The sequence below is a fragment of the Rhinolophus sinicus genome, chromosome 17 (assembly GCF_057876585.1).
Source record: "Rhinolophus sinicus isolate RSI-liver-muscle chromosome 17, RSI-T2T, whole genome shotgun sequence".
Classification (NCBI taxonomy): Eukaryota; Metazoa; Chordata; class Mammalia; order Chiroptera; family Rhinolophidae; genus Rhinolophus; species Rhinolophus sinicus.
Genome location: NC_142517.1, coordinates 142,551,853 through 142,567,500, shown reverse-complemented (window position 1 = coordinate 142,567,500; position 15,648 = coordinate 142,551,853). Strand labels below are relative to the sequence as shown.

The window sequence follows — 15,648 nt, the reverse complement described above, 5'->3', positions numbered from 1 at the left end:
ACAGTGAAGGGTCGACAGCAGTGGGCAAAAATCTCCAAAATTCAGAGGAGGTCATTGAAATGCTGTGCAGTTACCCACCTTGACCAGGATCCCACAGCTGGTCAATGGGAATTAGAGTCAGATCAAGGTCCCGATTACATCATTCTTTCCATTTTGCAAGTAGAGGGGGTCCCTGACTGATGATTCAACTGGCGATGTTTCAACTTTACGATGGTGCGAAAGCAATAGGCACCGATTTCTCCCCTGGGCTGGCGATATGCAGTACAATACTCTCACGATGCTGGGCAGTGGCAGCGAGCCCCAGCTCCCAGTCAGCCACAGGACCACGAGGAGAAACACCAGATATTCTGCAGGGTGCTGTGTTGCCAGCTTTCGCGGGGGAAGGTGGGGTGAGGGGGGATATTGTATTCTGAGCATGTTTAAGTTAGTGTTCAGTAGCATGTTTATTAAACGTATTTTTGACTTAGGACATTTTCAACTTAGGATGCATTTATTGGGACATAACCGCCTCGTAAATAAGTCAAAGAGCATCTGTACTCAGCAGTGTCGTTGCCTGACAGCCAGTGCTCCAGGGGTATTTTGCTGTCGCATGCACGTCCCAGAAGGGGGTTTTGCGAGACAGGGGTCTGTTGGCACTGGCTGGAGTATCCCTCGGCCTCAAATAATGTGCCTTCAGCTTGCCATTCCCGACCCTGAATCAAAAGCATCCTCAGACAGGAAAGATGCAGTTAAAGGGAGTGTGTGGTAAAGTCGGGGCTCTTAGAAGAAGCCCACTTGTGGTGTTCCACCCCTTTCTGTAGTTGGAATTGCAAATGCATGTGCGGTATGACTGGCATGATTACTTTTCTAAAACCTAAAGCACTAAAATGAGATCCTGCAGATCAGTGCCACAGGTGGGAGGTGAGGTGGGAAACAGCTATTCTCAGCAGGGCTCCCTGCGCAGCCTCCGGGTCGGGAACCACACAGACCTGGGGTGAGGGAGACCCATCAGACCTTTGGGTAGAGCCAGCTAAGATGGGGCAAGAGAACTCTGCTTATTTTTAGCTTATAAAGCCAAGAAACAGGTTATACATTTCAAAGATGCAGCCAGAGATAACTAATGTCCTAAAGAGAAAGAAGCATTAACATGGGTAGTGATAAGTTAAATTCTTACTATACAGTTTGAAAACTGTGACAGAAGGGATTGACTCACTTTTAAGTGTCTGTTCCTTATGAAAAGGATTCTGACAACTGCGTTGCTACACACAGCCTTCCTTTAGAAGCTGCCCCCCAGTTCTGCATTATCAGCCCCCCCCCCCCACTGCTGTTAGGCATTCTCTTTTCATCATTTCGAAGATTCCTTCCCAGACACACTTGGTTTAAATTCAAGCAATGATGTCTCAGATTCCCATGAAAGGAGGAAACACAAAAAAGTTGTGAAGTTATAAAACTTTGTATCAATTCTTTACAAAAGGATTTTTTGAGGCTTGTTATCACCACACACACACACACACACAGAATTGTCCTGAGAAGGGGGTGTTACCAGCTGCTGAGAGCACAAACGTTGGGACGAGACCACCTGGGTTTCAGTCTTGGCTACTCCTCCTTCTGGCTGGGACAAATTAACCTCTCTGTGCCTGTTTCCTCCCAGGGAAAGTGGAGATAATGGTGCCTACCTCATGGGGTTATTAGGAGGATTGGATGGATTAATACACGTAAAGTACTTAAAACAGTGTCTGGCGCATCGCCAGAAGTGTCTCCCATTAGCTGGCTGCTTACTGCAGCTTTCTGAGCATTATGAGGTTCTGGTCGTTACATGTCATCCAGAGCGAGCCTGCCAATTGCTCTAACTTCATTTGTACCTGCTGAAGGAGTAAAATATGGTTGCAGGTACATTTTTTGGAAAGCTCTACTATGAGAATTAGTTGCAGTCTGGTCATGGGGTGGGGCGGGGGGCGGCTGGACGGGGAGTAGCTCTAGAACAAACGCCTTTTGCACTGAGGAAGCGAAGCAGGTGGAGAATTCCAGCCTTCACCATCCACAAGGGTTACCAGCGAGTCTTTCATTATTTTGAGCCTTTCTAACCACACAGAAATTGATGTTTTCTTTGCAGATTGGATAAAGAACCACCAAATGCCAAAGGGAAAGGAAAAATCCCATGCATGAGCCCACATTTTCATCTGATGTGTCATCCGAGAGACGCCTCCTACTTCTGTTACTTTAGTATGTATATAAGACAAATCACAAGACGTAACCTGCCACAAGTGCTAGAATTAAACCTGCCAAGGCACACGTCACCGGTAATTGCCTTTGCAGATCATAGCTTTAGTTCCACATTCTCCCACAGATGCTCCAGCCCTGTAGTTCCAAGGCCCAGCCCAAACACTGTTCAGAACACGAGGGAACCGGAAACCTCGAGATAGACTTGCAGGAATCTTGGGAACAGTGGGTATGAATGCAGTCCTACTGCATTGCAGACTCCGCGTTCTGGGGACTGTGGGGTCATTTCCCACTGATAGTGAAATTTGCTTTCTAATCAGGTTCTTTCGGAGGACTGCTTTCCCATTACAAATAAACAGCCTTCTGCTTATTTATCCACCATATTTGAAGCTTTACTGCGTAAGTCACCTTTAATCAATCCAATATCTGGCAGCTGCCTCTTCCAAGTTCTTTGGGAAACCATTTCAGGATGGATAAGTCATCATAAAGGCACATCATTTGCCATGCCCTCAATTCCACTTATAAAATGTTCATTTGGCATCCATCCTTTCCACTTTTGATTGATTAAAGCAGTTTACTGTCTGGTTCGCATGCAACACCGACAAAACCAAGAGTGAGAATGAGTGTTTTACACGCAAGATTCCACATGTGGCCACAAGACCCCGGGACCCAAGATAGGGAAGTCTCCTTGCTCACAGAGCAGGTAAAAATAAGCCTGTGTTCTGCCATGTGTTACTCTCCAAAGGCTCACACCCCAGCGTCCTCTCACAAGCGCTTAGACCTGCACCTTAATACTACTGATCAGTAGCTTAATGGGAAAGACAAACACCCCAACCCTTCTCAGATGGCACCAATAATCTTTCAACAAATACAGAGCTCCAATGCTCTGAAACATTAGGGTAAGTGCCTTTCAGAAACTCAGCTAAACCACGGGTCTACCAAGCTTTAACTCAATTCGACCTTAAAAAGTGAAGACGCTTATTGACATCGGTTGCGAGCTTTTCAGTGAAGGAACAAATGTCAGGTTTTCTTGGTTTTTCAACGAAAAAATATTAACAGATATTGAGGCAAAGTAAAAGACAAACAACTTTAGGTTGACTGCGCTTCCATTGAATTTGAGCTCCACTCACTGAAATGAACTCCTTTGGAGGCCAGAAAACATTTCACCCTAACACTGGCAGTGAAGCCTTAAATAAGAGTACCTTTGGGGTGACTCAAATAAGAAAAATCAGAGCAACCAAAGTTTAGTTCAATTTTATTTTCCACTTTTAGTATTTTTCAAATTATACAACATGCAGTCTGCCAGTGTCCATACATCTTCATGTTAGAACCTAGAAGATAACCAAATTTTCCATGGGCCAAGGAGGGTTACTTCCAGATATTTTATTGTATGTACTATATTACAGCATCATTACTTGATATAAACTGCCATTCTCCCCCTCAAATCACCAAAACAAGTGTCCACAATTTTTTAATGGAAGTTACTGTACAGATACATAAGGTCCGGAGAATACACATCTGCAGTACACGCTACATACTTTACAAACTAGACATGAATAATTCTACAGAGTGCCCTATTCCCCTTACATCTGCACACAATGAAAAGTATTTAAAACGGATACACAATTTGTAAATGTGTAAGCCGGCTTCACGGAGTGGGGCTTCCTTTGGCAATGACCAGGCCCTTGTTCAATACTTTTGAAAAGTCTAAATTGTAGTGTTCAGTGAAGCCATTGTAGACTATGACGGTTCCCTCAACTTGCTCAAGGGTGAGACAATGAAGTGATGAAGTAAAATCCTCCCCTGCCCCCTGCCAGGAAGAAACTCCCCCAATACGTCATTCAGCCAGAGTCCAAATGTCTTCTGCCATTCTTAAAAAAAAAATGCCCTTCAAATTGGGGACTGTTAAGAGCTTTTATTAGTTTTCGGTTGTTCCTGTAGGAAAAAGACCTGACAGTTCCTCTGTGAGTCCTGTGATAGCTTTGTCTGGCCTTGGACAGGCATATCACTTCCCTGTGTGCATTTAGGGCTTCAAAATACACTAGATGCTACATTCTAGACAGACATTTGTATTTCTTCATTTATCCCAATACATCTATGAATTCTAATTTTCTTAATCATATGATACTCTTTAAGTCTTAATTCACACTTATTGTTCTCCCTATTACCTGCCATTCAACAAACTAAAGTATTTTGAGATGATGCATTTATACAGAAGTTTCTAGTAACAGAACGAAACATGTATTTTATTCTCCAACCATAAATCTTGATATCCCAAACAGCAGTCCTCTAATTTAACAATCCACTATCCCGCAGGTAGATTATTTGTATAAACTATCTGGTATTCCCTTATAGAATCAGAGAGTACACTTTCAAGAAGTAGCATGACATATAAAATTATTCATAGAGAAATGCACACACACACACACACACACACACACATGCAAAAAGCAACATACAACCAAAAATATAACCATAGGCTCGGCCATTCAGAAGTGTGGTTTTCACGTTTAGAGTCCAAATGTAAAGAAGAAATAGTCTAAAAATACAAAAATTACATAAATGTGACTTTTTTAAAGTGGCCTACAGAGTCCTGATATTAGCTTATTACACAAATATTTAGGGATCTATTTGAATATACTATAAAACCCGTTCCAATAATCTGCCTACATATTAATCACAGCATAGGAAAATTAGTTTAGAGGTCCTATAAAGATCAAAGCTAGGTGAACTGACTGGCTGATCAGCAACTAGCAGAATTATCTTTAAGAGACATCAAAGCCAACTTTCTCTGTGAATAAAAGTAAAGTGAATTTTCTGAGTCCCTTGTAGAGATCAAGAAATATGGAAAGAATTATAAGTGAATGTTTCTTTTTGAAACATGAAAGGACCAAGCAATTCTTTAGAAGTAGAAAACAGGTACCCAGGGAAAAATTACTTTGGAAAAAAAGTCTAAAATTATCTATTAACAAGAGAACCAAAAAGAAATTACTGACGTTTGTTCAATTTCCAAACACAAAGTAATATAGTTGCGTAAGACAGTAGTGGTATAACAATTATTAATTGGCAATCTTCTCAAAAACCAATGTAATGGTTTAGCTTTTAAAATCAGATGTAAAGTTATAATCTATGGCATGTTATCACCTGATGAGGTTTGCAAAAGCTGCCCTAAGGACTCTTCTATCAGACTGCAAATAGCAATCGAGCCGTTTTATTTCATTGGCAACAACATAAAATCAAACAGAATGTTAAAAATGCAAACGAATGCAAAACTGTCATCTTTAGCAAATACATAATTCAGTAGAATTCATCCTCTTCTCTCCTTACATCCCCCCCCAAAACAAAACACACATAAAAAAAGTGCAACGTTTAACAAATAAATTAAGTCAAAGCAGCTTTGCTTTGTTAGGGAATTTTATACAAGAGTTTGGAAGTCAATTCACAGTCCTTAGTGATTTATCGTTTCTCTTACACACACACACCCTTCCACCCACACAGCCACGAGAAAGCCCAGTATCTCCCACGGCATACATTTCATTCTAGCGGTGACAGCAGCAGGGACAGTGCCAGCTCGCTCATCTTGGGCAGGCACAATGATTGGATGGGTGCCTTTCACCGAGATTGGTTTGGTTGTCATTGACTTACCCTCGAATTTGTCAAAACAGTAGCAGCACAGAAGACCAATTTAATTGAATCCTTGTCAAGTGTCCCTGAAAATTTTACTACTTGGAAATCAATCATTTTAATATTCACACCTGGAAGGGTTGATTCAGCTTTAGATTCATGTATTTGAATACAGTAGTAGCTAAATATTAAAAAAAAAGAAGAAACACCCATTCTGATTTCTTCTAAGATGATGAAACCTATCTATTTGACGCCGAAGAGAGAACTCAGTCAGCAACGATGGGTTAAAATAACAACTTATTCATGGCAACTTATTCATAGGCACAAAAATTTGTCAATTATTTTCTCCCCAGGGCTTCCTCTTTCAACCGCTGGAATGATCCTGGATTTTGGCAGCAATACCCCCTCAAGGCTCAAGATGGTTCCCTAGCGAAAGAGGCCATCCCAATGCCAGCTCTAATAGGATCAGGGAGGAGGGGGGCAGGCCCATTTTCACCCCCCCAACTTAGCATCATTTTCAACACTTCTGAAGGAATGACGGGCTGGCTGAGACGTGTTGCTGCAGGTTCAATAGCAAGCAGCCCAGAGGTGAATTTCATGACTTTTCGCATTTACACAGATGCATTTGAATGAACAAATTCTACACTGCTACTGTCAGATTGTTTTTCTGCCTTGAAGAAATTTGCTTTGCACTTTAACAGGTGCCATACTAAAAAGGTGTATTTTACAGATCCAAAGATGTGACCAGCGTATTCAAAATGCTTCCTTGGAGTAATTTGTTTTGGAAAAGTGTTCAGAATGAAAATTTTGAACCCGATAGCAGCACTTTATTTGTTCCCTAAAAATATAAAGTAATGTGTTTATTTTACAGGAAACCAGACCGTTGCGGCAGAGTGTGGTGATCATGGCACGTTAGGGCGTTTGCCAGGACAGTGACGAAAGGAGGCTCCAAGGACTGCCCAGAGACCACCCAAGGCCCCGAGGCCGGGTCCGCAGCAATGGTTTCCAGGAGTAAGTGGATCTTCTGTAATCATCCCCTTCAGATTTCTCAGGAAGAGAAAAGTCCAAGCACACAGCTGTACACAGAAATTCTACACAGCTCAAATACCTGAAACTGGTATACTGCAGATGGCTGGGGTAAGCAAGTGTAAAAGAAAATGGAAATTGTGTAGGAGGGAAAAAAAAAATAAAGGAATTGGTGATTAATGTCGTCCTTGACATGCTACATGGAGAGTCAGATCTGTTGAAAGAGAACCAAAGAGAGAACACAGGTGTTAGAGAACACAGGGAAATTCACTCCTCACAGAAAAACAATTTTTTAAATTCTAGATATTTATACCAGAGCTGTCCAATAGAAATACCATGCAAGCCACATAATTTAAAATTTTCAAGTGGCCATATTAAAAAGTGAAAAGAAACAGGTAAAATTAATTTTAATATATTTTATTTAACGCAATATATTCAATGTTATTTCAACACGTAATCAGCATTACACGTTGTGATATTTTACATTACAACATTACTACTGAGCTATTTCAGTTTTTTTGGTCAGTGTTTGCAATCTGCTGTATATTTTACACTTTCAGCACATCTCACTTGAACTTGGCCATATTCCCATTACTCAGTGGCCAGCTACTTTTGTGGTTCCTACTTACTACTTTTGCTTTAAGTGTTTAGTCCTGACAACAGTCTCTTCCAAAAGTCAGTATCTGTTGACACTATAGATACTCAGGGTAACATGATGCATTTTCTCATTCCTAGGGGGAAGTCGAATACCATTTGTCAACTTGCCAGCACTTGGGATGCCAAGGCAAGTGAGACACAGCCCCTACCCCAGGCAATCTCTCCAAGAGAGAAGCGTCCAGTCCTAAAAGGCTTGTTTCCCTTGCACAGGGTAATGAAGTTACTCAGTCCAGTGCGCCCTTTGATTTCACTCCACTTCCCACCAGATGGTCACCTGATCAGTCAGGTCTCCAAGACAAAAGACTGGACTAGTCCTGACCCAGAGGCCAGGCCTTTGGGCCAATTCAATCAAGTCGGCTGTCAGCAAGAAATGGAGAAGTTCAAGTTCCCCCAGAAGCCCTAGGACTGTCTGTGACCTCGCCTGTAGGTTTTATGCAGAGCTCATGGCTATTGGATGGGAGATAACCACAGGGCTGAGTAGAGCCTCATCCCGGAGAAAACCATGGGAATTGCCCAACACAGGAACTACAACAGACAAAAGAAAACCCAACTACTCTTTCGATTTTAAAAAGAACTCCATAACCTGACACAGTGTTTTCTGTTTTTGCCTCTAGAAGGCTCAGATGCAGATTCAGTGCTGAACTGTGATAAATATCTCCGATTCCTACTACAGTACTCACTCTCTCTCTCTAAGTCTTGTCTCTTTAACTCTCCAGATTTATGAGTTATAATAATGTAAGCAACTTCACATATTTTGTATAAAGAAGAGGGTGAAAATTATAAATAAATAGAAAAAAATCAGGGTGTGGAAAGGAATTATAAAAGTAGGTAACAGCAAAGTGGATAAAAAAAAAAGAGGAATATACGAGTAGAACAGAAATTGAATAGAAAAAAAAGAGAACCAGTTCTTTTTAAGAATATCACCTCCTCCCTGACACAAAAAATACTCAGGGAACTCATTTGGTAACTACTATCTCTTGCTCCAATAGTATAATTGCTCACAATTACAAAGCTGCTCAATTAAAAATGGTTTCAATAACCTTATATTTACATTATTTTTAGAAGTCACAGATAGATTTGTCTTTGAGGAAGACATCTTTAATGTTTAGCCTTTCTGGTGAGATTTTATGCTTATGGTAAGTACCACAAATGAAAAACCTAAAAGCGTGGCCATAGTTGTCATATAAATCCATTGTGAGCTGAAAACCAATAGGCCCAGGAATGCTTCCTGAAGACCACCACTGAAGCCTCCATTTTACTTTCTTTACAGGTTCACTTTTCCAAGCACATCGTCTCAGAATCACGTAAAGGTGCCCCTGCTCAGATGATCAGATGAGATGGTCTTCCTGTGTGCCTGGAAGCAGGGAGGTACTGAGCACATCCGGTAAATTGTCGGATTATGGCTTAATGCAGTGACTGCTGCCAACAGATGTTGACAGAGCCAAACTCAACGAGGCAGCCCCAATAGCTCCAGCAGACCATGAAGTGACATGCTTTCCACAAGAAGGCCTTTCATTCAAACCCCTCATTGCCCTCCTATGCGAGATTCAGCATGTTTGGCTAACAGTTTAGAAGAAACAGGGGGCCACAAAGGAGGCCCAAACTGCTTGGTTTAGTCACCCTAAGGGGGATGAGAGAAGAGAACTGAAATTGTGACCGGTTGCCGAAAGGAAACACAGGAACTCCACCAATAAAAGGCCCTTTATCATGAAGAGGTTGTTCTTCATCCTGACTTATAGATCTTTATGTGCCTGTCTGCCAAAGCAGTCTTTCCAGCAAGCCCAAGAAAAACAGATCGAACTAGGATATTCCCATCCATTCCCCGACTATCTGGCTGTCCATCTCCCCAGACAAATTTGGGAGAGAAAATGGATATAACTTATAAAGGTAAACGGGTTAGCTTCAAGAGAAGCCGTTTATGACTGTTCCGATCACACAGACTGACCAACCGGATAGGTTGGCAAGTCTCCAGGACATTTCAAACCCAGTTCCTTTGACCTTGTGAGATGGTTCAGAGCCATCACTCACTCGCCTGAAAGCAGGTACTAGACCAAATGACCTGACTGGACTGTCCCTGGGTCTCTGCCAAACTGGAGATGCCAAATCAGAATGGCGACGTGTGACCAGATTTAGAAGGAAATAAAATCACCTTTCTTTAGAAGGGGTGGGGAAGGCTGAAGAAAGGAGCTAATTATATAAGGGTTTGCAAAAAGTATTTAGAGATCCCCCCTTCTCGCCCCCCATCTCTGGGTTTTGCAATTGCTTGCCAAGGATTTACACTTAATCCAAACAGTACATAGTTTTATCTTTCCTTTTGCTTTTCTACAATTCAATCCCCACACTGTAAGAATGAACAATTGTATTTTTACATATCACCACTGAATAGAAGTAGATTTATCTCACAGGAGAATTAGTGCAATCTGTTGTGGAGGAACAATTTCAGTTGCTCTGAATTTACAGCTGAGAAACATGACGTCGAGAAGACTTCAAGTAGAGCAGCACATGGCACCGCAGACGGAATAAGGAATTCTTCCTTCATGTTTCCTCCCTTTGAATCTACGAGGCTAGATTCACAGTTGTACAGTGCGATAGTGTCCAGCTGCCATTACTTCTGTCCTCTCTCCTTCAAGTCTTGTCTCGTCCAATTTTTTTTAGGCCACAACACTGCTAGTATTTGTGACGGCCTAGTTTTTGCCAGGTACTTTTCTACGACTTTTCACTCCTTTCACACCACCTCATTCAATTCCCAGAACCAACCTGTGATGATACTACTATGATCCTACTTCTCTATGAGATTTGTAACAATTTTAAACAATGCCCTTCTCTGCTAAATTTTCTGTTTTAGAAAATAATTACTTTTCATTAAAAATGGCACCTATATTAACAGTAGTAGTCTTTTCCATTTTTGTTTAAATTTCCAATATAAAACATATCAACAGATACAACCCAGAAACATAAAAGCTCTTTGATGTCATTGATAACTTTTTAAGAATATACAGGGTCCTAAGGCCAGGAACTTGGAAAACTGCTGCATAGCAAGCAGATCAGAGCTCTCGGACCTACCACTAATAAGCTGTGAGAGCTTTACGGTTCACTATGCTTCATTAGAAAGCAGAAGGTAGAATGAGACCGGACTAGATGACGATGAAGACCCCACAGGCGGACCTGGGTGCTTGCTCTGTGCCAGGCACTCACCTAAGCTCTCTGTAGTCTATATGCCCGTGTTAGTCCTCACAGCCTCCCTGTCAGTAGGAACTGCCACTGGCCACATTTCAGAGGACACTGAGGAACACAGAGATGAAGTAACTTGCCCAGCATGTGGCCAAGCCAGGATGGATCAACCCCAGGCAGTGCAGCTCCAGAGCCTGAGCCCACAATTACCCAGCCATCCTGCCTGTAGCAAAGATCCCCCTTTGCATACACATCCTTGTGACTCAATCTCTTCCTAGCTAGGACTGTAGCAGTAGCATGTTGAATGGCCCAGCAGTTTAGATGTAGACCATGTGTGTGGCTTAAGGATACCACGTGACCTGCTGTAAATGAGGCTTCTCGGCCTCACTGCTTCGGAGGGCTCAATCTGAAAGCAACTCCTTGCCCACCCTCCATGTGTGGAGTGAACTCATTTCTGCTGTGGGCAAGTTACTTTGTGCATCATCTGTATATATTTTTTTATTTGTGACTGAGGTGTCACTACCAGGAGAATCGAGATGAACTCTAACAATGGTGCAAGACAGGTCGGACCCAGGTGTTTGGGACAGAGAAAAGAGTAACAAGGAAAGACAGTCAGTCAGAAAAGCAAATAGAGTATAAAGTGCCAGCTTGGGAAGCTCGGCCTGAACCTAAGGAGTAAATAGGAAAGGCCTTGTTGGTCTAGTCAAGGGCTTAGAGAGAGAAATCCATTCTGCCTGGGGTGGAGTGAGGAAAGCAATGTGGGGGGTAGGGTGGAGGTGGGCGGAGGCTGTTCAGAGAAGGAACTTCCTCAGTTCAAAGAAAGTAGAGCCAGCAGTCTGTGCACCTGAAGTGTAGGGCTTTCATTGAGAGTAGTGGATGTGGGGAAATGGCCAGGGGCATTCAGAGCCTAGGAAACCTGAGGTTTAAGTGTTAAGCTAGAAAATACTGTACTGCTTACTGTGACAAGACTTCCTGGAGTAGGAAGTCATTTGCACGTTCCCAGTGTCTGGGCCAAGTGGAACAGGCGGAAGATGCTGAATGTAGCAGCACAGGGCAACACAGGGCCTCGGTCACGGCTGACCGTCAGGGAGGCAGACGGGAATGGTGGTGAAAGCCCATAGACCCTTGTTACGTGTCTGCTCCCACCCCACCACTTACAAAGTTAAAAGTACTGTTTCTATTAACCAATATATTCACAATAAAGGTCGAGAAGTGCTGAAACCTGACGAGGAGAGTACAGAGCTGCCCTGCAGTGACTGTCACTGACCCAGGGAAGGGCACACAAAGCAGACACATGTGGGTCGGAACAGAGTCCCCAGGCTCCCTTGATGGCTTTTTATAGTTACATTCACCTAGAGGACCCTGCTATAAACTGCACAAGTCCTTTCCTACAGCCGTTTTCTTGATGCCTCACAACATGAAAAGGCACACAGTGTACGCACGTGAGTTGCTCCTTCCAATGTCCTGTAGTGAGTCCCTTCTGACTCTAACATTGTGATTTTACAAATAAACTTTGACAAAAGTTTACCAAAACTTTATGAAGTAGGATATGACTATTCTAGATTGAATACGTATGGTTTTAAAAAAAAAAGTGCGGTCCCCAACATACCAGTGTCTTTATCTGTATCACCACAAAGAGACGCTTCCTGTGTCTTTGGTTCATATCACGATATTCTCCTTTTTTTGTCTTGCCACAAAAACCTGAAGCATTAAATGTGCATATTCTATTAGGTTGGTGCAAAAGTAACTGCTGTTTAAAAGGTTAAACATGGCAAGAACCACAATTACTTTTGCACCAACCTCACAGACGCTCTGACGACTCTCTAACCAGGATCCTGCCACTTCAGCCCCACACGCCCTTCACACTGTGACCAAGCTGGCGCATCTCCTCACAACGCTAAACATCTTCAGGTTAAAGTGGAAAGAGCTGAACTCGAAAGGAAAATGAGGTGTCCCAGCCTTGAGAGGCCAGAATGACACAAAGACCTGCTAAGATGCAGTGGTTTGAACATAGAAAGGGGTAAAAGAACTGAGTTACATCATGACACTTAGAAGGAAATGTAGGCCTGACAAATGCTCCCAGAAGCAACCCATCCCAGAGTCACACTGTGCCTAGCTCTTTATTTTCAGTGCAAGATCACCTTCCCTTAAACTATATTACAGTTGGTGATTTAGATTTTTCGATTTGTGGTTTCATTTTAGTTTAACTTGTACACGTGTTTTAACGTGAGAGCTGCGTAAGATCTGTAAGCACAGGCAGTGCCTAGTGTTTTAAATTTGCAAATACTTAAATATCATACTGAAATAATTTAACTACACGCTGGGACTCTGTGAGAAGTTTACTCCTTTAAGAGTACTCTATTTGCTATTCAAGTTTGAGAAATAATGGTCTAAATATAGGAAAACCAAAAGACCATTCATCCTGCCAAAGCCTGTCAGAAAACAGCCTTGGTTTCAGCAATGCCCCACTGGCGCCATCTGGTGAACACATGTGAACAAGTGCCCACCAGCTTGATAAAGCATGAGGGGAAAGGAAGTGGAATTCCATGGCCCTCAGAACCAGGCAGCGGGACAAGTATTTAAATGGTATCTGCATTGAACATGGGGCCTGGAATACACTCTCAGCACTGCCCAAGGGGGCTATTTCCCGTCTCCTCTCTTCCCCAGCCTGCAGCTCCCTCTCCATGATACCCTGGCTTCTTACTTGCATGAGAAAACAAGCACTTAGATGAGACCCCTTTCATCTCCCCACACACCCCATTCACCACCTCTACCAGCATCTGTACTCTCTACGCTGCCTTCTTGTCACCTTAGGTCCAGTGTCGCCTCCACTTAATTCTCCAGATCACAGGTCCTCCGATGTAGCCAGTACTCTGTACCTGTCATTGTTCGGTCTCTGACATGATCCATTTCCCCTCTCGGCTGGATCATTACCATCTGCATAAAGGTAAGCTATAAGAGCTCCCATCTTAAAAACGAAGTGCAAACCCCTTCTTAACCTCACATTCCTTCATTCCTGTCCATTCAAACAAAACCCCCAGATGGTGCAGTTGCTGAGGCTGCTTCTCCACCCCATTCTCTCTAGTCCCTCCCAGCTAATAGGGCTTGCTTCCCCCTCCACTGAAGGCGGGAGGTCACGGCCCTCCGACCTTCACCAGCCATCCCATCCCTGTTGTCATCTTCCTCCTCTGAGCAGCTGCTGACACCGCTGACCAGCTTTTTTAGGAACCAGGTCTCCACTTTGCCTCCCCAAACCTCACATTCTCCTTCTCAGACCCCTTTGCTGGTACCCCCTCCTTTTTCTGACCAGTGCCGGGGCCTGGTCTAACACCCCCACCTCTCTGCCTCTCTCCGTCCATCTTCCAAGTTACCGCCTCCAGACCCATGGCCTTAAACACAAGGGACAGGTCATGCGTCTCTACCACCTCAATCCCAACTTTTCTCCTCAGCTGCAGACGCGTCGCTCCAACTGCCTACTCAACATATCCACTGGACCGCGTGACCAAGGCTGCAAGTCTAAGGCATCTCATAACCAGCAGCATGATGAAAGCCAAACTCTCAGTTTTTCTATAAAACCAGCTCATCAACCAATTTTCCCAGTCATGCTAAAAGGTACCAACATTTACCTGGTTGCTAGGGCCCAAACCTAGGAACCACTTTTGGGTTCCACCCGTACCTCCTGTTCCCACCCTCAGCTCTCACACACGGGCTGACTCTGACCACTTTGCCACCATCTCTGCTGCTATCACCTCACCACGTGCTATTCTCTCCCACGTAGACATTCCCAATAGGCCCCTAGAGGAGCCCCTGCTCTTATCCTCACCCCACCCCCATTCTTTCTCCAGAGCCCAGCCCAGGATGGCCCTTTCCCATCACTAACCAGGTCCCATCACTTCCATGCCAAAGCCCCTCCGGTGGCCCCATGCACTTAGATTACGCTCTAAACTGCTCACCTGGGCCCACCTCCCTCCCCAACAACCCAAAATATGATGGTCTCCTGTTCTTTGTGCTTTAGCCCTATCAGCCTTCCATGGCTCCCCAAATATGCCACAGTCATTCCCACTTTCCAGCAAGTGTGTGTCACTCTGTCCCAGGTCATTTGGGGGACTGCCATTTTTCATTACTCAGTTCTTAGCTCAAATGTCACTTCCCCATCTTTCTAAAGAAGCATCCCTCATCTCTATTCTATTAACCTGTTCTTATTTTCTTCAAAACACTTACCTGTTTGAAATTACCTTCTTTATATGCTCTTTCTCGGTACCCCCCCCCAAAAAAAAACATTACTGTGCAAGAATAGGGCCTTCTTTGTGTCACTCACTATTAAACCAAGTACGGAACACGCTCTCAATTCACAATTCCCATTTTGTGAATGAGGAAACTGAGGCTGAAGGAAATCAAACAACTGGCTCAATGTCAAACAGGAGTAAAGCCACGGCCAGGGCTGGAACCCAGGTCTGGCCAATCGTATATCCCATGTCCTTCCTTTGCTTACTGCACTACACTGTCCCATGTCCAGTTTTGGAGTCTGAAAAATATGGTCCCCTACCCCATGAGGCAGCCCCCTACATTTGAATGAACTAGATGAGACCGCCAGAATTACCCTGGGTTCTTTTGATTTCTACACCTGCCGTTCCTCTGAAACCTTGAGAATACACCAAAATACTTGTGATTATATTTCTTGAACCCTGAAATAAAGCAGGAGGAAATACCAAAGATATCCCAATGGCCCTCAAGTGTGAATGTGCCGCTCTGGCTCCAGCAGGAGGGCTGGGCAGAGTCCGCAGCTGAGATCACTTCCACCATGGCAGACACACTTCAGACTAGAAAACCAAGGATCCAGAAATACCATCTCAAAAGGGTTTTATCTCATCTAAACAATAAACTCCCTATTTCCAGTTATTTCTTTAAGAATGATTCTTTCCTCACTTCCAATTATGATTCCACACTCCACTGGTTACTATCCTTTATTTT

At 43.5% G+C, this 15,648-nt stretch overlaps 1 protein-coding gene across 1 annotated transcript in view; it reads right to left on the bottom strand.

Moving 5' to 3' along the window:
* Positions 1 to 3,437: 3,437 nt before the first annotated feature.
* The window catches only part of KIF5C (kinesin family member 5C), a 144,160-nt gene continuing 131,949 nt past the window's right edge, over positions 3,438 to 15,648 (bottom strand). The window contains exon 26 of the mRNA XM_019737476.3: positions 3,438 to 7,063. The gene's annotated coding sequence lies outside the window, so the exon portion shown is untranslated. The remainder of the gene's footprint in view (positions 7,064 to 15,648) is intronic.